Source organism: Cryptomeria japonica, chromosome 5 (genome assembly GCF_030272615.1).
Source record: "Cryptomeria japonica chromosome 5, Sugi_1.0, whole genome shotgun sequence".
Taxonomy (NCBI): Eukaryota; Viridiplantae; Streptophyta; class Pinopsida; order Cupressales; family Cupressaceae; genus Cryptomeria; species Cryptomeria japonica.
Window position 1 is genome coordinate 677,127,211 of NC_081409.1, and position 24,108 is coordinate 677,151,318.

General features: G+C 38.1%; 1 long non-coding RNA gene across 2 annotated transcripts in view; it reads right to left on the reverse strand.

The window, feature by feature from the left end:
* Window positions 1–20,990, reverse strand: part of LOC131876384 (uncharacterized) — a 66,839-nt gene extending 45,849 nt beyond the window's left edge. Inside the window, exons 1-2 of one of the 2 annotated variants that reach the window (XR_009372689.1) lie at window positions 20,642–20,990; window positions 20,420–20,503 (exon numbers count right to left, since the gene is read on the reverse strand). This is a non-coding gene — a long non-coding RNA (uncharacterized LOC131876384). The remainder of the gene's footprint in view (window positions 1–20,419; window positions 20,504–20,641) is intronic. The other variant, XR_009372688.1, reaches the window with a different exon arrangement.
* Window positions 20,991–24,108: the final 3,118 nt, after the last annotated feature.

The following is a 24,108-nucleotide window of genomic DNA, read 5'->3' on the forward strand; positions in this document are numbered from 1 at the left end:
AGGCATCACAAATATTCGCACAAGGCTTTGTTCTCACTCTTTAACTTCTTATTCTTCTCTTTCAGTGCTAAGGAAGATTCATCAAAGTTTTCCACTACTTGTGCTTTGTAGGCACGCCCCAAGTTGACCTTTGTGATCTCATATTCATCAGGTGAAATTTTGTTCCTATCTTTGTCAACTCTGGGCACAGCTAGTTGTAATGTCCTAGATCCTGACTCATCCCTTGTGATTTTGGAAAACTTCTTTGCCACCTTCTTCTTTGCTAGCTTATCTATCCTGCTTAGAAATTCTTCCAATTCCTGTGTAGGATCTATCTCTTCTTTTGGTTCCTTCCTCATTCTTTCCTTCAGCTAATCTAGAGCGGCTACTGACTGATCCCGAACTTCCAGTTGTGTCTGTTCCTAGGAAACTTCCTCAAAAGTTCCCAAGTCTCCAATTGTAACCGGGATCATATATTCATCCTTGCTTGTTCGACCCAATGATTCCCCCCCTGCTGCTAATCTAGTTGGCCCAGATGGGAAACATCCTACTATACCCCCATCTGGAGGGAGGGAGTAGACAACCAGCTCGTTATGGGAAGCTTTGAAAGCTCGAGACCAGCCAACCGGGAGGGCACTGAAGATCAATGGATTGATCAAGTGGGTAGTGTTGATGTGTTTTTCATGCACATGCGAACACAGAATAAAATACCAAGGTATCTTATCCTCTCTTGAACAAAGTTTCCCCGAATGTTGAAGATTTCGCCTAAGGATCAATCGAGGCAACTCCAAGGTTCTAGTATGTAGGGTCTCTACATGTGGATAAGCTCTTGTAGTATGATGTGATTATGCTGGATTAACAAGGGGACATACAGTCGAATGTCTGAGCATCTGATTTGCTGGAACTTGAATCCTATCTACTGGCTGGAGGATAAAGAAATGGCAAAAGATACAGGGTTTGGAGAATCTAATCTAAAACCTAGAATGCAAGAAGATGGATGAACGACTAGGCGGAGTACTACTAGGTTGGGTCTCACCATCAGGCTGAACATTTTAACACCAACTTAGTGCGATCTTCTAAGGGATGCTTCAAATATGTTCAAATCGCACAGTACCAAACACTGATCACCATTCAAGATAATGCATGAACAATAGACGTGTAACGATTCGACATTAAACTCATTCTATGCCAGTTGACCACGCAGGGCGCACTTACAATCAGCAAGAGGCTAGTGGTTTGGACTAGGCGGATTCCACGCAAGTGCATTCAATAACTTCATTCAATCTAATTAACCATCATCTAAAATGAAGATTCAGCAAGAGACCATGCATATTGCAAAGAAACAACACCCTTCACCATAATTTCAATGAAAATGGAGTTCATTTACAATCAAGGCAACAATTTCTTGCCTTCTCTTCCTAATCTACTCTAATTGCTATTCTACTTACTATTCTAGCTACTAAATCTTAGCTCTTAACTGATCTCTAACTATTAATTATTAACCTTTACAGATGAAGAGCCAGAGCTTTATATAGGGAGCTCTTTGCAATTCAATGGCTTTGATTTATTTACAATCAATGGCTAGGATTACGAGATGGAAAACCCTAATTAGGGTTTGTAACAACAAACTCCTTTAGCCAATGAGAAAATTACATTTCATGTGTGGACCAATAGAATTCAGGGGTAGGTGCCTCGAAGTTTGTGCCATCACTAGTAAGTCAGGTACATTGAATCTGGACATGCCGAGGTGGAGCTTTCTGACTGGAGGAATAGTGACTGGGATGCCACCTTGTCTTGCGTTTGTGCCTTGGTTGATCCTCCTTTATCCCTGATGCAATGAATGATGTACCTCCTTGACTCCCATGTGTTTGATGAGGCCTCTTCACGGTCAAGTCACTCCTCCTCTGGTAGCATACTTCGCCTTGAAGTGCTTGTAAGATCCTTCTTCTCTGTCATCCTGTGATTTTCCATGTGGTAAAATGAAGATCTTGAAGATAGCTTGCAACTCCTTGAACACTTGAATTCTTCCAACGCTTTAGAAGCACCTTGAATAGGTCTTCCTTGTCCTGGCCTGATCCTCCTCCATCTTGATTTTATTAATCTGCAAAACAAAGGATGATTAAGTAAACATGATATATTTGTTCTAACATGATATTTCTCACCTTAAATCATCAACAAGAAGGCATTAGAATGAAATTCGCTCAAGATCCTCTCCAGGGACAGGCCCTATAGTGAAATTCGCTCTGGACCCTTTGGAAGGGTCAAGAGCGAAATTGGTAACCTTAGTTAATTCCCTATTCATAATTGATTCTTCAAGGCGATAAACTTCATAATTGTGCTCCTTCAAGGTATAAACAAGTCGTTTGCTCTCAAAAATTGTTTAGGACGGGGTTATCCAAGTGCTAAGGCAAGGTACAAGGTCCATTGAAGAAGTCCGCACTAGACCCTTTGGAAAGGTCAGGAGCGAAATTCTTCCTTTAGGATGAATTCCTCCTTCTCACTTCATTTTGCCTTGTTTTTCACCTTTCAATTCCTCTCTCATGAAGACATCATTTATCTGACCCCCAAGAAGGCCTGAAAGAAGGATTTCGCTTTGGGCCTTGGCCAAGGACAGGACCTATAAAGAATTTCGCTCTGGACCCTCTGGAAGGGTCAGGAGTGAAATTTGCATTTTTGGACAAATTCTTAACCTTTTGTGATCACAACTCACTCAAATGCATGCCTAGGGATACCTTTAAGTTCAATCCACCCCCATCAACGTTAGGCTTGACACAAAATTGGGAGAAAAAGGAGGTTTTAGGAATTTCGCTCTGGACCCTTTGGAAGGGTCAGTAGCGAAATTTGTGATTTAGCCTCAATTCCATCATTTCCTTTGCTCCAATCCACCTTGCAAGGCAAATATGCACCAATCTTCCCTCAACCATGCCATAGGAACTAAGATTTTGACCTCAAACAAGGAGAAAATAGGTGTTTTTAGGAATTTCGCTCTGTACCCTATGGAAGGGTCACGAGCGAAATTGGCATTTTAGGCCAAAATCCTTCACCCTTTCACCCATCACTTGCTTCCAAGGCATGATGACATCCTAGCTAAGGCCTCAAGGCACAAAATTAGTTCAAAAAATGAAGCAAAGAGAGAATTCTATGAAAATTCGCTCTAGACCCTTTGGAAGGGTCAGGAGCGAATTTTGTCTTTTAGGCTTAAATCCATCATTTCCTTCACTTTCATTCACTTCTTAAGGCAAGAATATATCAATCTTCTCCCAACCATGTCCAAGGAACAAAGATCTTGGTTTGAACAAGGAAGAAAATAGTGCTTTTAAGAAATTTCGCTTTGGACCCTTTGGAAGGGTCAGGAGCGAAATTCTTCCTTAAGCTCATTTCACACTTCTTTTCCTCTCAACTCACCTCAAACTTGACTTATCCAATCTCCTCTTTCCATAATCAAGTCAATTCGCCACCTATTTAGCTCAAAACAAGGTCCTTCTAGTGTTTTAGGCAAAATAGAGAGTCTAGTTAAGGATTTCGCTCTAGACCCTTTGGAAGGGTCAAGAGCGAAAATTGCATTTTGCTTGTTTTTCCCTCACTAAGCTCCATTCTTCATCCTTTAATCATGAAAAACAAGTCTTTGGCCTTCAAAATTGCTTGGGAATGAGTTAGCCTGAAGGTTGGAGCAAGGTATAGTACTTCATGAAGAAATTTGCTTTGGACCCTTTGGAAGGGTCAGGAGCGAATTTTCTCAATTAGGCTCAATTCTCATCCTTTTTCACTCATCTTTGTTTTAGACTTGATCCTTGATCTTTCTTTCTGCCATGAATGACCACCATTCAATGTCCCTAGTGAAGAAATAAGCCATTTGGGAAATTTCTCTCTGGACCCTTTGGAAGGTTCGGGAGCTTGAAAAAATTTCACTCTGGACCCTTCGGAAGGGTCAGGAGCAAAATTCTGCTTTTTGCACAAATTCCTCACTTTTCCTCACTTCACTCTATTTCACAAATCAATTCTCTCTTCACTACGCCATAAGGACAAGGTTTATGAGGCAAATTAGGACCAATAAGGGAGGTATAAGGAAATTTGCTCTGGACCCTTTGGAAGGGTCAAGAGCGGAATTGGTGTTTTAGCCTTAAATATCACTCAAGCACTCAAACTTCACCCTCACACCCGTTGTTCTCACCTCAAGACGTGCTAACAAACCACCTTAAGGAAGTTCCTGGCCCAAAAAAATTGGATTACAAGGACATCTTAGCCATTTCACCTAGGTACCTCTGGAAGGATAGGACCTATCCAAGAATTTCACTCTAGACCCTTTGGAAGGGTGAGGAGCGAAAGTTGTCTTTTAGGTTCAATTTCCTTATTTTAACTCATTCCAACCTGTTCACAATGCAAAAAATAGGTCATTCTTCACTCAGTCAAGATGTAGGGGCAAGCTTTGAGGTCTAGACTAGGAGCAAAAGAGGCTTCTAAGAAAATTCACTCAAATTCCTCATCACTTCCTTGACTAAACGCCCTAGGTCTCAAAAGGCAAGACTGCTAGCAAGATATAAGGACTCCCTCAAACTCAATCAAAACCTAACCTAGAAACAAGAGCAAGGCCTAACCTAGAGAAGGCTTCCAAAGAGACCCCGACCTGGACCATCTACTGACCCACTTCAACTCAAGGAGAGCATGCTATCCTAATGAGCCCCCTGGCGACCCTCCAATGCAAAGGCTAAAAGCCAAGACCCAGACAACTAAGCAAAGAAAACTAGCCCTAAAAAGCAAAAAGTAGGGGTCCCCATTTGCAATGGGGCGATGTGTGAATACGTCACAACAGGTAGGTAAGCCTTGCAAACAATTTTAAGTCCTTCGCTTACTTTCCACCCACCCTGCAGGAACTATAGTTTCCCGTCCTGCAAGGTGGGTGGGACTATAAGCATGGTCCCACAATGTGCCTAGCTAAGAATAGTCGAGGCCCTCCTGGGCTGCTGCACTAGCCATTCCCCCCACTTAATTAATTAGCCTACTAGCCCTTTAGAATAATTTGTTTCCATGAAACAATCTTGATACCGTTGTTCTGGATTAGGAGGAAGTTCTTGTCCTTGACTCCTTTGCTGAACAGGTCTATGGAAAGCAGTAATGCTGAGCATATCTTGTGCCCACACAGTGTCAAGATCATCTTCTTGCGGTGGGTTCTTGTAACTCCTTCCAGGAATATTTCAACTTCATGCACGCTGGAAGAGCTAGCAAGTGACTATGCTTTGCTTTTCTCTTTCCTACGCTCTGGTCTTTCCTACGGAATTTCCTCTTCCCTATCATGTGCTCCTAATGAATCCTTTCGTTGCCTCACTATGAGAGTCCAGGTCTCCCATCAACTAGTAAGTCAAGCGAGCATTCTTTGCTTTTAAATTTGTGGTGTGCCACTCAACCTAGTGCCTAGTGAATTTCAGGACTAACTTATTTAGAACATTTAAATCATCAACTTCAAGCTCTGACCAATCTGGAGCCTGAGTAGGCCTATCCTTCAGATTTTCATACTCTGGTTGAACCATATTTTCATCTTCCTCAACCTGATCTGGCACTTGTATAACTTCACAAAGCCTTATCAAATTGACAAGCAACCTAGAAAACATCCTCTTCTTGACTTTAAAGTCATCTTTGGCATTGGCCCAGTAATCTTCCAACTGAATCTTATGCTTATGTTTTACTCTATTAACCATCTTGATTTTATTATATGGATCAAAGAATGTCCTCACAGTATGAAATGCTAAATGATAGAATAACAATTCATCTACTGACTTTTCTATTCCCGTCAGTGTTGGACAATTGGGAATTCAAGTGACAACTTCTTCTGAATTTGTCAAAGGCGGTCAATTGTCTGGTAACCTCCAACACCACCATCTTGTCCGTTGGATATCTTGGTAGCTTATACGGCTGGTCAGAGAACCCTTGGACCCGAATGTAAGTGAATTTCGGAAATTGGATATACTAGGGTCCATACTTCTTTACTAACTTTCTAGCCTCCTGTGACAACCTTGTATGGAGTCCTTGCAATGTTATGGTGATGTGCATTGTGAATGTGTTGCTTGCTTCCTTGAAAGTAGTATTATATACTTGTGCAAATGCAAATAGTACTCATGAACTTTTAATTGTCCTGGTCCGCATCCCATGGGTCCTTTTCCTTGCAATCCATTGAATTTGCCCATTCTAGCCAGGGAGTAGATGACATATGAACTCATATAGAAAGATTGGGATTGCCTTAATTCTTCAGCTGCTAGTCCAAGTTGTGGCTGATTATCTTTGCCCAATCTATCATTCTTTCACCTTCTATTACTTCGCCAACGAAGTAAAACATCCACGGTTCAAACATGAAGGCCTGCAAACATCCCATGATTCTACTCATCATCAACACAAGGTCAACATACTACCGTTTGAAATCCATGCTAGTTATTTGCTTAGGTAACTTAGAAATATGAGGCTTTGACCTCTGCATCCATACTTTATTAATTATTTCAGCATATCTCTTGAAGCCAACATCATATATCATCGTTGCTCTTTCCTTGCTCTTGTACGTCATGGACTGGTATGTTGGAATCCCAAAAGTTTCTCCAATTCCTTCAGCTGAAAGGTTGACCAGGAGTTTTCCGTTTGGTGCCAAAAATTGCCCTTCTTTCTGCATTGTAATGCTTTGCACACTCCATAATCAGCTCTGGGCACTTAATGGCTGGAGGGAACCCAGTAGCTGCAACAACACCACTCTTGACAAACATTTTGGCAATGACTGACAAAGCACATCTAACTGTTCCATTGACTCTTTTTTTGAACTCTCCCAGCCTGAATATTCCTAGATTGGTGTCGTTGACTTCTTTCCGCTTCAAATTAATCTTTGATTCTGGAAGAATCCTCTTTGCCCGGCGTCTGTCGGAAAGTGTTTGCAGCCTTGCTGGATTCTACTATTCTTGCATAATAAAATAACAAACATTGGATCCGTAATAAAGAAATTCAATAAATCCGTTAAGGAAATCCATGTTGCGATTCAAAACTTAGAATAAAATAAAACCTCCAAAAACGAGAACTTCTGGAAAATAATTAAACTTTGATTCTGACTTTTCTTCACTTTTCTTTAGCTTCCAATTTCTCCAAAAACTGTTGTGAAAAATGAATTCCAAATTGTCGTTTAAATAGAAATCTCCCACTAAGTTGCTAAATTGGCGAGGGGTTAAAATTGGCAGTTGCATTAATATGCGTCATGTTTCCTTTTGACAACTCACCATGCAAATGGACCCCGCCATCATTTTGAGTTCGAAAATGGAAACTTCTATAAATTTTCAAGTTCTACTATATACAAAATATTCCCCTTGCATGTCGCCAACTCATTTATTACCAAAATCTTTCCATTTTGGGTGCATAAAGATACTTTGAAAGATTTTCCTTGGAAGAATTTTAACAATTTTGTCCACTTCTAAAGGAATCCTGTATGTCTGGAATTTTAGGAGAGAGAAAATCTTTCTAGAGAGATTTTTTGTCCTAAAAGAAAATTTTTGTGTCATCGTGCACATCTTGTCCTGAAGGTAGATTTTCTATCAACTAACCATTTTTTCCATGTCTTAGGAATTTTACCTTGTTCGGAGTCCTATAGAGAGAAAATTCTCTCACGTAGCCAATTTTTCTCATGCCTTGAAATTCTTCACCTTGGGCACACTTCTACCCTAAGGGAGGAATTTTTTGAATTTTGAACTTTTCCTTTTTTGCCATGTTTTCATGTTTTGTTTTGTCCTTGAGCACACTTTGAAAGAAGGAGATGATTTTTATTTACATTTGATATTTTCCTGCTAAGGAAGGGATTTCTTCATTCCTTAGACAAATTTCACGTTCTTCGTCTTCCTTAGGCACATTTTCATGAAGGGAAGGAATTTTGGAATTTTGGATTTTCCTCCTTGCATAAGTTTTGGTGCTCTATCTCTTCCTTGGGCGAATTTCTTAGAGGAGGAAGGAGATTTTGATGTGCAAGAAAATTTCTCCTTAATCTCATTTTGGCGCTCTCTCCTAACCATGAGCGCATTTCTTGTGTGGAGAAGGATTTTGGAGGAATTAAGGAATTCCTCCTTGACCTAGTTTTGGCACCCACACCTAGCCTTAGAGCGCATTTTCTAGTTGGAGACGGAATTTTACTTGAAGGAGGATTTTCCTACTTGCATTCATTTGGCACCCTATCCTGCCTTAGAGCACATTTGGAAGGGTGTGAAGGAATTTGACCAGAGAAAGAAAATCCTCCTTCACATCATTTTGGCACTCTATCCCTTCCTTGAGCACATTTCCAAGGAAGTGGAGGAATTTCCTCTTGAAGAAAAATTCCTCCATGACATTTTGGCACTCCACTTCCTACTTGGGGGCCATTTGACCAAGGTAAAGGATTTTTTGATGAAGTTTGAAATTCCTCCTTGATGTGACTTTTGCACCCAACCTTCCAACTTGAGTGCCATTTTGGGATTGAAGAGAATTTCGAGGTGAAGGAAGAATCCTTCCATGTCTTCATTTAGATTTCCATGCCTATGCCAATTTTGGAAGGAGTTCCAGACTTAGCCATTTTTTTGCTCAACTACCTGCTTTTTCAACTTTCCGGATTTGGAACTTGGATTTTTAGGAATGCTCTGCCATCAATGTCTTGCCCACTACCAAAGATAGACTTGCCAAAAATGGACTTACTAAAAATAGTAAGTTCTTCCAAACATCAAATTAGGGCAAATCGAGACAGGGTGGCACTTACTAAAAAGACACTACTAAAAATAGTAAGTTTGTTAAAATGCAAAATTAGGCCAATCTGTGATGCAGTGAAACTTACTAAAAATAACAAGTGCCCAAAATTTGCTTAAATTTCACTGGTAGCTTCCTTATAGGGCTCTAACTTCATTGCTACATTCAGATTTTCCAAAACCCTAAGCTACTGACCACAAATCTAAGTCTGAAGAGCAAAAACCCTAAAATAGACAAAACAAGCTCCAAACTTAGTCAGATTCGCTCAAAACACTTGCAAATTTGATCAGAATTTGTCAAAACACTTGCAGACCTGGGGAGATTGAACAGACCGCTGCTAAAAGAAAGACCACAACCAAAAGACCAAGTGGACGAAAAATGTAGGGGGTCCTATTGTGACCTATTTCACACATCGCCCCATTGCAAATGGGGACCCCCTGTTGTTTGCTTTTTAGGGTTTTGTCCTAGCTCTGCAATTTTGTAAATCCATCTTCTTTGAGAGTTTTTGAGTCATAGTTTTTGAGAAGTCATCCCGAGCCAAGCAGAGAGTTCATGCTCAGAATAGTGTTTGCACGTTGTCAAAGTGCTTAGAAGGTCCGAAGGACGAGGATCGCAATTGCTTTGGGTCATTTTTGACAACTTTCTATTTTTAGGAAATTCTGCTTTTTGCTTTTTCAAAAATTAATAGGTTTTGTTTCTGGCACTTTGGGCACAATCCGAGAAGCAACTTTTTTGGCTTGCTTTTTGCTTTTTTGCTTTTTGCTTTTTTCTGCTTTTTTGAAAGTAGAATTAGGGTTTTGTTCCTCGAGTTATATGATCAGTGCCCATGTCTTCAGAATTTAAAAATTATGTCTCAGCGTAAAAAGTAGGGTAAAATCCCTAATTTAGGGTTTTGTTCCAGATGATCCAAGTATTAACGTGACAGATTAGATATAAACATGGCAATTTGAATGAAGATGTTTGGAAGACATGGCCAATGGAAGCCAAAGTCCAACCAAAGAGGAGAATGGCAAATGAGAGTTGAAGTCCACCCACACCAAGCATGGCCAAGGTTGTTCAAGGTTCACCAAAGCATGAGGAAGCATGTTCAAACAATGTCAAACTCCGCCCTACCCAAGAGATGGCACAAACGTCATGAAGTCCGCCTAGCCAAGGTGTAGATGTCAAGGGAGCCTCCAAGTCCGCCAAGCATAAGATGGATGTCCAAAGCACTCCAAAGTCTGCCCTAAGCACTTGAAAGGATGTCTAAATAGCATCAAACTCCTCTCTGCACTTAAGAAAGGTGGCAAAGGTTAAGCAAACTCCTACCTATGGTTAAGGTTAAGCCAACCAAACATGGCAAATATAAAGCAATATCCAAACATATGTAAACTCCGCCCAGCATGTTAGAGGTTGTCCAAAAACCTTGGAAGTCCGCTCAAGACATAAAAAGAATGGCGAGATGGATGTCTTCAAAGTCCGCCAAGAGGATGTTGTCCAATGGTAAGCCAAGTCTGCCTTGGCATCAAACACTCAAACTCCACCCAAGGAAAAGCAAAGCACACTAAAGAAAAGGTGGCAAGACTTACATCAAGTCCACCCTGCCTTCAAGTCCGCCATCTAGACAAAGTTGCAAGGAAAGAAAACTAAAACAAGGATTAAAATGCACAAAAAGACATGTCCAAAAGGTTTGGAAATCCGACCATGGCATATGAAAGAAAGCCAAACACAATGCAAAGTCCAATCAAGGCATATGAAAGATGTCTAAACCAAGTTAAAATCCGCCCTCTTCTCAACATGGCCAATGAACCTTCAAGTCCGACCAAGGCACATGTAAAGATGGTTTGCTAAGTCCAAGATCTGCCAAAGAAAAAGTTGAGATGAACATCGCAAGAACAAGAGCCAAGTCCGCCCAAAGACAAGGAAGATTGAAATCAAGTGTCTAAACTAAGCCCAAGTGCATAGCACAAACATAGACAAAGTTCGCCCATGAGGAGAGGAGGTTGGCAAAGACAGGTTGAAAGAAAATTGCCCAAACATAAGCAAAGTCTGCCTTGTCCAACATGGTGCCAAGTCCGCCCCAAGCAATGTCTAGACACTAATGAAGTCCGCCATGTCAAGACCAAGGCAAAGTCAGCCTAGGAAGTATATGAAAATGGCAAGGAGAAAACAAAGTTTGCCAATCTAGACACTAGCCAAGTTCGCTTATGGCATTCGGTTTAGACATAAAGATGATAAAGTTTGCCAAGAAAGATAGCACATAGACCTTCAAAGTTCGCCTAGGCATAAATGGAATATGTGAAGATCGCTAAGCAAGATGAAAGTTCACCTACAAATTAGACATAAAAATGACCAACTTGCCATGACGAGGAAAGAAAAATATCTAGAGGAATAACAAATTTGACAAAATAGCACATGAAATCAAGGGTCAATCAAACGAACAGGGTGGAAAAATTGAGCTTGACACATTAGAATATTTTTAAATATTCTTCAAACACTTGAATTATTTTCAAAAATTCAAAAAAAATTCAATTTCAGAGAAAGATCTAGAAGATTCTTTGTTTTTTAAAGCTACGGATGGATTCTTGAGAGAAAAATAAAACTTTCCATTTTGAAAAGATTTAAAACATTAAAACACAAAAAAATTATAATAAATCAAAAAACATGGAGATACTAAAATTAAAATTCTTAACTCTATATATTTTCAACCAGTCACTTTCAAATTCATTATCAGGTTGGAAGATTGGAGGCAATTGAGAAGAAGTTTTCTCTCTCTCAAATTTTGTGGAAAATTGATTTTCAAGAAGGAATTTTGAAGAAATAAAAAATTTCTAAGTGTTGGAAGTCAAAAACAAAGTGCTTTTTTCAGAGTTTAAGACAGAACTTTCAGAATTGAAGGTAGATTTCAGTCACAAGAGCAATTTCCAAGACCCAATATCTGAATTTGACTAAATTCTTTCACCTTTTTGTCTTATTTCTCACAAATTTATCGATTTCTTGGCCAAATTCTTCACTTACAGTCTGCTTTTTCGCAGAAATTTAGCTTTTTAACAAGCTGAAAGTTTTCTCGAAAATAAAATTATGTTTTCATGTGTTTTGCAGGTTAAAGACCACCATACGAGTTCCTTTCAAGAAAGCTCAAATGAAATTCGCCAGCAAAGGATTGCAGCAGGAATCAAAGATCAAATCCAAGTGGAAGAATGTCACAGATACTGACCTTGGGCATGTGGATTTCGAAGACTTCAAAAAGAGAATGTATGGCCATGATGGATACCTGCTAACACCCATTGCTCGTCGGATGATGAGGAATGGCATCGTCCAAGCAGATGGAATTCCACCAGCTAAAGAATGTGTTGAGCTAATGGGTGAATGTGCTATGCACTATGATACGAGCGATCATTGCACCTGATGGAAGGGTATTACCTAATCTTTCAGAGTTAGTCGTTCAGGAAGTGTTTGGAATACCAAACTACAATAAAATGTCATATAAAACTAAAGAAGATACCCAAAAGATCTATGATGACCAGTCTAAACTCTGTGCGGCAAATATCAACAAGTCGTGGTTGGAAAAGACAAGACCTTCCCAAAACAAAATGCCAAAGAAGCTGCTATGCCCATACTTCAAAGAGGAATATGGTGACATTATTCTACTGCTGAATAGAGTAATGGGCAGCCCTCAAGGTGCGCCATTTGAAACATGGATGTACTACTTCATTGATGAAATCACCTCGGGAATCAAGATGTTCAATTGGTCTCGCACAATCGTAACAATCTTCATGAACAATTGACAAATTTAGACGGGACAAAGTCATTTTACATGAGCTCTAACATTGTCTACCTATTGGCCAGAAATTATAGATATTCCGGACTGATTTGCAGAGGCATAGTTGGCAATGGTGAAAATGAATTCAGGTCTTATGATTGTTACCCGCAGTTGCAACTTAGTGAAAAGAGCCATTTCAAGCAAGTAAATGATGCATTCTTGATGTATATCACAAGGACACTACAAGGGGGAACTCATCAAAGGTTATCTCCTGAAGTTCAGAGTTTAATTAGCAAGTATGGATCCTGGTTTATCAAGTTTTCGAAATTCACGTACATAAGAGTTCAAGGTTTTGTCGGTCGTCCTTACCGACTTCCGATCTATCCCACCAATAGAATGGTCTTACTAGAAGTTCTTAGACAATTGGAGACATATCAGGGCTTCAAAAGAATAAGGCAGAAGGCAGCTATTTCCTTCTCATTCTTTATTGGAAATATGTTGGAGTCTTGTCCAACGGCGCAGGCTGCTGAAAGTGACAGGCTAGAGATTCAATTGTATCCCTTCACATTCTACCGGTCCAGAGCTAACTATGATCCTCACAACAATATTGGGACAGTAAATGGAGAAAGATACAAGCATAGAGTGGACTTAGAAGATTTTTGGGCAGATGCTATAAATGAATTTGACATCAGGAAGAGACTATGGTCCAGACTACCAGTAAGCTTGATCAGAATAACTAAACTTTTTGTGTGCTTGATCGGTTGGAAGATAATGCAAAGTACACTCAACCATGCTTTGGCGAGAATACACCTCTTCCGCCTATCAGATGGTGAGAACCTGAGCATGCAAACTTGGCCATTTTAATGTGGCCAGTTGTGAAGTATTCTAGTTGGTGGATCGATCAGCAAATTCATGGACTAAGGCGGAGAAATTTGACCTTGACTTATGACCTGATGGGTGAAGCAGAAGAATGTTCTTCAAATGCAAAAGCATCTCAAAGTGCCAAACCGATTGAAAGTGCTAAAAAGAAAGGAGAAGTAGGAAGCTCTTCACGAACAAAAGGGAAGGCAGTTGTAAATGAAGGACCTGCTCAGAAGAAACAAAGGATAGAACCGTCTCGTTCTGCCACATCATGGAACATAATTGATACATTGGCTATCGATGACTCGTTGGCGAATATGGAGATTCCTTCGCCAGTTCATGGAGGAAATGTAAAATCAGTCCATCAAGAAGATGAAGAGCCCTCGTCTCCTACAGGCACAAAAATATTGGAGTCAGATGATGAAATGAATGTTTTGGACAGTGAATTTCGAGAGGGAATGATTTCCGCTCTTCGAGGAGTCTAGGACGTCTCATGTAAGGAAGGCAATCAGGAAGAGGAAGGCATTGAACAGCCCACTATTCCTGATTGGTTGAAGGAAAGATTGAAAATAAAGACACAAGTAATAGAAGTTCAAGAAGAAGATGATATGGTTGACTTCTTGGCCAAATTAGAACAGTTTGTTGTAAAGAAGCCAGTCAATAGGTTTTCTACCATCCAGAGAGATGAAGCCGGCTGTCGCACAGTGCAGATTGTTGTGCCAAAAGTAGACAAGGCTATGGACGCCTGGCTAGCAATGGAGCAATATTCGTGAGATTACAATGATAACCTCGTTGGGGCTATAGACATCCGACTAGCAACGAGACTCTATCCAGGATGCTTATGGAGTTTAGTAAAACTACATAGCTAATCACGATGGAACTTGGAAGTTATGATTGTCTTGTTGAGAGGAAATGAACGCATTTGCACACACATGGGTAATCAAAGACCAAGTGCCTTGATCCAGTTTGGGATTCTTCTTCCACCTTGAGTATTTTTCCTAGTCTCTAGATAAGTTGGGTTGATTTTTTTGGAGATTCTAAGTATGGATTGAGTCTTTATCTTTGAAATGTTTAGGAACATTTGTTCGAGGTGGCGCTAGATGTTGTGACGTTTTCACACATAGCCCCATTGCAAATGGAAACCCCCACTTTTTTCGCTTTCTAGGTTAGTTGCCTTAGCTTAGTTGTCTTGGTAGTTGTCGTGTCTTTGCTATTAGCCTCTTACATGTAATACTTTCTTCAAGATGAAATGAGATACAACCCTATCTTCAAATGGTTTCCCTTGTTCTAGAGCAATTCCAATCGCCATGACTAAGGATGATACTCATGAGTTAAGAGTTATGTAACAAAGGTGGAACTATCAAAATCACTAGGCTTAGGTCAATGATGGTTTGAAAAGAGCATAAGGAACGCAAATTAAGATTTGTCTCAATTACATCAAGATCTAGTACAAAGGAACCTTAGATGGCCAATTTGGTAAGCAAAGATTTTAACAAAGGATGAAGTTTGAATCACGATTTGCCTAAAAGGTGAAATATGGCAAACTTAACCTTAGAATCTTGATGAAGCTTTGGATGTAAATGGATTGCAAAGATCCTCTAATTAGCCGACTAAGAAGAAGATTGCAACGCTGGTCAAGTGACTGACTTGAAAAGGTCATCAAAAATGCCGCCTAAGGTAAGGAATTGCAATGGTATCCTCAAATGTTGCCTTCATCATACCTTGCAAAGGTGTCAAGAAAGGTTGCCCCAATCATCAAATTGCAATTATGATTTGAAAATCCGACTTCAAGAATGAGTTGCAATGGGGTCTCAAAATGTCACCAAGGTGATGACTTGCAATGGTGCCTCTAATTGCCGCCAAGAAGCAATTCTTGCAATGGTATCCCTAAAAGTCGTCTTGATCTTAACTTGCAATGCTCCTTCAAAAAGTCGATCCAAGTATTACATGCAAAGGACATCAAAATTTCCGCCATCTTGATCTACTTGCAATGGGGTCCTGATATGTCGCCTAGGTGTTGAGTTGCAATGCCTCTTCAAAAATCCGACTTGATGGCTAACCTGCAATGACCCCCTAAAATGCCGATTTGATGTCTAGTTGCAAAGGTGGTGTGAAAAGCCGATCTAAGGTTTGATTGCGATGGTAAACATGAAATTGCAAAGAAGTCAAGAGAATTCAACTTGGAGATTGAGATACAAAGCTACTTCAAATCTTCCCCTTCAAGCAAAAGTTGCAATGACCCCCCATAATGCCGCCTTCATCAAAAGTTGAAATGGTACCTCAATATGCCGACTTGAAGATCAATTTGCAAAGGTCCTCTAATTAACCGCCAAGAGCTAAAGATGCAATGGTGTCTCAAGAATCCAAGTTGCAAAGGTGTTGCCAAAAGCCGCGCAAGGGGAAAAATTGTAAAGCTCCTCCAAATTGCCGCCTCAACCCTGAGATGCAATGGTCTTTCAAAAAGCCGCCTAGGTGACAAGTTGCAAAGCCCCCTTGGAATGCCGCCTCAATCCTAAGATGCAAAGGTCTTCTTAAAAGTCGCCACTACATTAAACTTGCAATGGTGTTGTCAAATGCCGCCATGAAGCAAAGTTGCAAAGCCATCCTTAAAAACTGCCAAGTCAAGTGTTGCAAAGACCTTTGAAAAATCTGACCAAGGGTTTGAATGGCAAAGGTCTCATGAAAATCTGCCTTGATGTCAAATAGAAAAGGTGCTTCAAAAGGCCGATTTAGCAAATCTTGCAAAGCTACATTGAAAATCCATTAAGGTTACAAAGCAAAATGTCAAAATTCATGAGTAAAGTCGGCCTTCACCCTAAAGAATATGTCTTTTGCCCTAAAAGCGCCTATATAGGAGGACTCAAAGCATTCATTCAATCAACAAAACACAACAAGTTCTTCCTTCAACAGCGAATTGCATCAGCAAGGCAAAGAATCCAATCAGCATCAACAGAAAATCTGATCCAAAAGCAGTGACTTTAATCAATAGTGACAGCGAAATTCATAAAGAAAGAAGCAAATTCATCAAGAAGACAACGAATTTGCTCAAACCAAGGAGCGACCTCCTCTCTAAATGCACTCATCAAACCTGCAACACACAAAAAATCAGAGACCATGTCAAATTAAGAGATTGTGAAGGTTATATTGTTAATGTAGATTAGATTTCTTAGTAAATAGAATAGAGGTATCTTTTAATTTTATGTTTCACAAATGATGCTCTTACTAACCTATGAATCTTGCAGGTTGCTGCAAGTGTAAGGAGGAATTAATAAATGCACACAGTAAGTTAATTCGACAAGTATGATTATATTGCTGAGTGTAAAGAATAGATCGATCTTCAAAGGCATGTACTTATCGATTGTTGTAACACCCTTCATCAATTTGTTCATGAATTATATATATATATATATATATATATATATATATATATATATATAAATGAGAAGGCACATCGATGGATAGACATGTCTCTCCACCGATATGTCTATTCATTTATTATTACAAACATCATACCGATTCATAATCGGTAGTTTCATAATTCATTAACACAAAACCGTTTCATTTACCAAACCGATTCTAATTGATAGTTAACAATTCATTTAACATAACCGATTCACAGTCGGTATGTTAAAATGAAGAATCATTAATCGATATACATTATCGATTATGGTAAATTGATACACATTATCGATTTTATGGTAAATCGAAGAAGGTAGTCGATACACACTATCGACGGGGTTTAGATCATGCACGATCACAGATTTATACTTGGCAGATGATGATCGATATATGATCAGCCATTAGATCATTCAATCGAATTTAGTTTATTCATGACAAGAATATTAATATATGTATATTAATATCTATAATAGTAATAAACTCAATTATTATTATTATGTATATTGGTATACATATATAAATTATTCCAATGATGTAAGTCTCATTCATGATCATATTTATCTGACCAAAGCTATCATCTTTAACATATATATCATATGTGTTTGATATCATATTTGTTATGTTTTGCAGATGTGAAAGGAGGATTGCAAGACCCCGCCACCATGCAACTTCAAAGAGGAAAACTTCATCGGCAAATACAAGGACATCAAGGAAGGTGACTACACAAGAAGGATTCACTTATACAAGAACCTTGGAGTTATCTCAAGTGATCCTTAAGCAAATCTTCAGCATTTGAGAAACTTTGATCAAGAGAGGATAAGATACTTTTGGGTATTTTATTCTATGTTCGCATGTGCATAGAAAACACATCAACATTGCCTCGCTTCAACTTATGCATGTCGTGTATGTTTCCTTACCTTCATTATAAGTGTATGTTATGTGGCTTTCTCTCATGTCTATGCTGTGTGAACTTGTTTTCTGAGTGTGACTTGTGGGAAACCTTATCCCCTTTGACACTCAGCAAATTCTAACCTCCATACATGCGTCTGGGGCATTCATGCAACTGAAGTTTGTGCATCTCCAGGGTGTTTCAATTGGTTCTTTGTGTCATTTCGAATGGTGAGAGGAACATCTCTTCTCTTTGTGCATCACTTCCTTTCATATTAAGTTTTCCTTCTTCCCTTTTCTCTAGAAGTTGTTAGGATAGGTTTAAAAGTAGAATTTGGAGTGTTGAGTTGGTTCAACACCTGCACTTGGATTGAGAAGGAAATCGGCCTTCTCCGGAGATTCAACCCCCTTGCCTAAGGTCCCACACTTCGACATTGTTTCCATGTTTCACAAGGTTGTTGAGTTGATAGCTCAGCAAGGGTGCAAACTTTTGTGACAACAGTTACATAAAGCAACTCTCTGATTGAGTGGACAACTAGTGTCGATATCCCTATTTACAAAAGTAGAGACATCAATAATCCTTCTATCATACTATTTGGTCAATCCTCTTCTTTGGAAACTTTTTGGGAGCATGATAGAACACAAAATCAGCAGTTGGGCAGAAAAAAAGGGAAAAAGAGCATAAGGGCAGGCTAGCTTTAGGCCTAGGCATTCTACCATTGAAGACTACATTACTCTTAGGCACTTCATTGAAAAAGTTTGGGACATCCAAAGCGAAGAGACTTTTTTCTACTCTATTGATTTCAAAAAACCTTTTGCCACTATTCCTAGGGACAAGCTTTGGAGTAGAACAAAAGAACTTGGGATTCCAAATGATTAGAGAGCGGCTTCCATAAGCTTTATGAGCAGGTTAGTGCTAAAATTAGAACTAAAGAGGGTATGTCTAAATGCTTTGGTAGCGACTTTGGAGTCAAACAAGGTGCCCTCTATCCCCATTATGTTTGGCTTATATATTGATAAACTTGAGAATGGTCAAACAATACCGTTTGAGAGGGTATTCAACTGGCAGGCTATGTGATGAAGTTGCTTTTGTATGCAGAAGATCTTATTCTAATTGCAAAATCTGCCCAAGGTTTGAGAGAACGCTTGAAGGCTTTATAACTCTTTTTTCAAGAGGTTGGGATGCAGGTGAATACTAACAAGACCAAAGTCACAATGTTTTCCTTGAAGAGGAAGAAGCAAAAAGTTAACTTTATCTTCATGGGAAGTTCTTTGGAGGTAGTGGAAGAGTACAAGTACCTAGGAATTGATTTTCACTATAGGCCCAGTTGGGAGACATGTAGAACAAAAAGGATTCAAGGAGGATGGAGAGCTTCTTACCTTCTTCAAAACAGATGTAGGAAAGCGGAGTTATGGGATTGGAAAACCAAGAAAACCCTTTTCGGTTTGTTAGTTGTGCCAGTTGTCCTCTATCGTTGTCTCAAAATCAAATCAATGATATGCTATGAGATCCTTTTAGCTGCGGCTGATATGTTCCCAATAGAGGCATCAATGATAATTCGTTTGTTAAGCTACTTAAAAAGTTTGAAAAACATAGATAAGCATCGCTGGCCCAAAATGATTGTTGGGGAGGAATTAAGCCATAGGAAAAAGACTTGGAGGATACAAAACAGAAAATGGATGGACAAATGGGATATTAATTTGCAAGAATGTCCGAACACTGATGAGGAGATAAAAAAGTTGGTGCTAAGAAAATTCAAGACTGTCATGTGGACAAAACAGATTGACCAGAAAAGCATACCATGTCAAAGAATTCGACCCCATGTGGAAGCATGACAAAAAAGCCTATTTAAGGGCTGCAATTAAAGGAAAGGTTAAAATTTTAATCGCATAATTAAGGACCAATTCTCATCATCTTAGATGTGAAACAAGTAGATGGGCAGTCCACAAGAAAGATTGGGAAGAAAGGACTTGCATTTTTTACAGCAAAGGGGTGGTTGAAACTGGATGACACTTTATCATACAGTGTGCAGCGCATCAGGATATTTGTAGGCAGTTCCAAAACAACTTGAAAGTGTGCAGTCTGAATGAGCTATTTGAGGAGGCAAGGCTTCAAAATGGCAAGTTTCTTGGTCAAGATTCATAATAGTCATAGAGGAGCTGCCATTCAAAGGAATATGAAAACATGTTAATTTTGTGTTTCCAGGTACTTTAGACTGCTTAGTCTCGTGGACATCATTTCCTTCATACATTCATTCATTCATTCATTTTTCAATTTTTTAAAGTAGTTCAAGTTTGCCACTTGTAAACTTGAGGTCTCTGCAGTTTGAGTAATTAATACAAGTTCAAATCAGACAGAAAATTATTCAAATCGATACAATTTATCCTCAAACACATAACAATTTGCATACAGCATTTTCTAGAAGAAGAAATTATTGTGGATCATATTATAATCGCATACTGTGAAGTCCTTAAATATTTATTTTTAAAATGATGTATTATTACCAAAAAATACTTTGTATAACTAAGAAAATCTATTCGCAATCTTTCTTTCTTCTAATTTATAATAGATATCTAAGAATAGTATATGATAGACTTTATCTGCGTCCACAAAGGAAAAAACAAAAAAAACTTGTAGCCACTGCCGTGGATCCAGCAGTGGCTGGGAAAACCAAAATAAAAAGAAAATTCATGAGCTCTTGATAAGCACTCATAAAACCTTAAATTTTCTCGACATGCAAAAATAACAGCAAGTATTCAATTCCCAACCCTGATAAAAATATGTTTATTTTACTTTAAAAAACGTTCAAATTTCCTCCCCACCTGCGATCATCGATATCCACTGCCGGCACTTTTGTCTTGGAATACCCTAATTCATAGCCATGGATTTTCAGCACCTGCATTTCACTGAGGAGCAAACAGAGCCATTAGCGAATGATGGAGCAAAGAAAGCCATCAAAATGGCATCAAACAGATACATGGGCTCGTGCCAATATGAAAGGCATTCAATAAATTGTCCACAGCAAAGCATTGTGAAAAAAACACCTGCTATTCCTCCACCACCAATTCAGTTGACAAATGAAACCCTACGTTTTTAAAACTTTCCCCGTTATTTTGCCAATCAACAAGGACAGCTGCAGAACCATTCGCCCCACTGATAGCAAGCGTTTCCATCCTCTATTGGCCACTGTAGCTGCACCCTGCACAAGCTTGGGAAACCAGAGCGCTATAAATTCATACGTTTCAACGGCTTTTTTTTAAACTGCGTTTATTGTTTGATATATAACACAAAAATATAAACATAGCCAAGTATTGAAGAAGATTTAAACGCGTTTTCATATGTTATTTTTAGGGTGCAAGTCTCCTGAGTTCTATTTCATGGAACACAAGTTCTTATGAAACCAAAAAAAAATTATATTACAGGATTATTTTTTTAAAAATTATATTATAGAATTATTTATAAAAAAATTGTAAAATATAGGAACGAAATTGAGGTGGGGTTAGAAATTGTCTCACCAGCTTAATAATGATACATACTACTTGTCAAATATCTAAATAATTTTGGAGGGAGAGAGAATATAAGACAAAGCTATGTATTCATGAGACCACTTCTTTCCTAAATTTAGGAGCTTAAATTTTTAAGCTGAAAACAGTACAAAATTTATGGGACCAACAGCATTAAAATATTCTTTAAAAAATTCAGCTCTAGCTGTATTTTTTAGGAAGCCCCCCCTCCATGAAACCCCAACTATTTTTATGGACTTTGTTAGTATTTTTCTTTTAAAAATAAATAAATATTTTGTATCTTCAAGTCTTTTTCCCATGGCTTAATTCCTCCCCAACAATCATAGGAAAAATAAATCCTATTTTAAATAAGTATAACTATGGACTTTTTTAAAGAAATCTAAAATTATACTATCAGTATTAATGTATTTGAGTATGTGATGGGTATGTCAAAAAACTTTTAGATAAGCTAAAATTATATGGACAAAGTATAGGGGAAGAGCGTCAGTAGTGGATCGCGTTCCAATAGTCAATCACTCCTTGTGCACCCCACCCCCCAACTACTAATTTTAAAGGAGCCAAAAAAATGTTAATGAAAAGCTCATTAACAAGTTTCACATGTACCAATAGCCGATCACTTTTTAGCTTTTTTGATCCATAATTGGCCCATCTGTGCACCACTACTAGGACATATGTGCACAAATACTAAGACATTTGTCCACAAATACTGGCAATTTTGAGTGGACAGTTATTGGAACATCTTTAAGTAGGTATCGAGCAACAATTTGAAATGTGTACTTTTTGACCCTTGTGCACATAACTAATTGCACGACGTGTGTTGCTACTACCCGAAAGCCAAAACATTATCTATAAGCAGCTAAGTCACATACGAAGATAACAACAACAAAAAATGGTCGAAATCCAATGTTCCATTTAGGATCTATGGTTGCATGAAATTAACTATAACCACTACTGGTACGCTTCGCCTAATACTAATATTATCAAGTTTTACACAATCTATTAGTTCTTCCTTTAATTGCAATTTACAATTCTCCATCTTCTTGTTGTGCATTATGTTGATGGAATGTGATTGCCAAAAAATACAAAGACAATCAAAACCAAAAGCAATTAAAGGATAAACAAAGTGTAGTATTCAAAATAAAGAATAGTAGAATATGAATTAGATTTTGTTCAAAATTGATAAGAAAGTAAATTGAGATAATTATTTGTTTTATGTAGTATAACAAATATGTTCTTGGAGAGTTTTTTAAAAATGACATTAATACGATAATTATGTTATATATGTACTTAATGGAACATTTTGAGTAAATAATGAAGATATAAAATTTATATATTGTATAAGAAAAAGGGTAAAAATGCTACAACATTTTTCATAGATAAAAAAACTCATATAAGCATTAGATGTTTGATATATGCAAAAGCATGAAAATATAAAACATTTGTTTTTGTTTTTTTTGTTTTCCTCAAGGTATCCCTACGTCCTAGCCTAACCTTACCTTGCCCATGAACAACCAAGTTGGGGCTCAGGAGAGAGGCGATCTGATGCGAGACTAGTCCTTGAGGTCGCGCGATGATCAGCAATCGCCCCCAAGTGTGTGCGGCAGAATAATTCATGTGTCAGGGAGTCAAACCCAAGACCTCGAGGAGAAAACCCAAGACTCAAGCCAGCTCCAATAGCTCGCGAGGGGCAAAATATAAAACATTTGTTAATACTCATAATACATGATTGATAACTTTTTTGTGTAGAAGGAAACATTTAAACATTTTTACAATGATGTATTTTGTAGCAAGACATAAAGTGGGTCATAATAGAATGAAAAAGTGATATAATGGTAGTTATTGCTTTGAATGGTACTAGTTATAAAAATAAAGAAATGTTACAATTTTTTAACATATAATTTAATATACATTATTATTTTGCATATATTTCTATATGGTTATGCAAATGAACCATCTTGAATGAGGAATGGACACATCATATTTATATACTAAAGAAACGAGACATATAACAAAGTGTCTTTTAATTGAAAATGAGAAACATGTCATATAATAAAGTACGCATTGATCATAATATTGTAGATATAGCCATCCATTTTTAAAAAAATTAAAGTAAGGAATATAGTTACTTTGAAATGAATTGCATAAAGAGAATAATAATTTTCATGCATCTTATTCAATATATGTATTATTTTTTCATATATGTGCATATGATAATGCCAAATGAACCATCTTGAATGAAGAATATGTTGGCCTATTGTAATTGTTGTCATTGATGTCATGGATGTCATGTTTAATCTACAATGTATATATGTAGATCAATTCAAAAAAATTCTTCATGTATGCAATATCTCTTGATTAAGCAATGTATGTATGCATAGCTTCAAGGTATATGATATTCACCTTTACCAGATGTATTTTTGGGGCCTGGTCTTATCCTAATGTGATGATAGCACATGTCTTAAGATATTTTAGATCTAGTCCTATCCATATATTTTGGAGGCATGTTCTTCAAGGCGTTTAAGGATTCAAGATGGAAGCCAACACCGTGTGTATATTTTGATTGTTGTAGCATGTGTAAAGTTCAATCTCACCCCCTCTGGTTGAGCTAACTTGACAGTCGGATAGATGTGGATATATACTGCCATATGTGTTGCATATTAGAGGCATGGTTGTTGAAAAACAACTACTTTTGTACTATATATGTGAAAATATTGTGGATGTATATGTAATGCCCCGCCAAGAAACCCTAAAGGATCACACTAAAGCATAGGAATAAAAGTGGATTTTTTTTTTAAAACATAACATATCATTAAGGTGCATTAAGTTTCAACATTGCACTGATTAATCACACAAGCAGAAGACTTAACCATATTCCTAAAGGGTTTCCAATGAATATTACTTTAAAAAGAAACTGAAAGCATAAGGTTCACTTATCCACTTATGATGCATGTTAAGTATCCCTAATACATTGCAATGATATTCATATA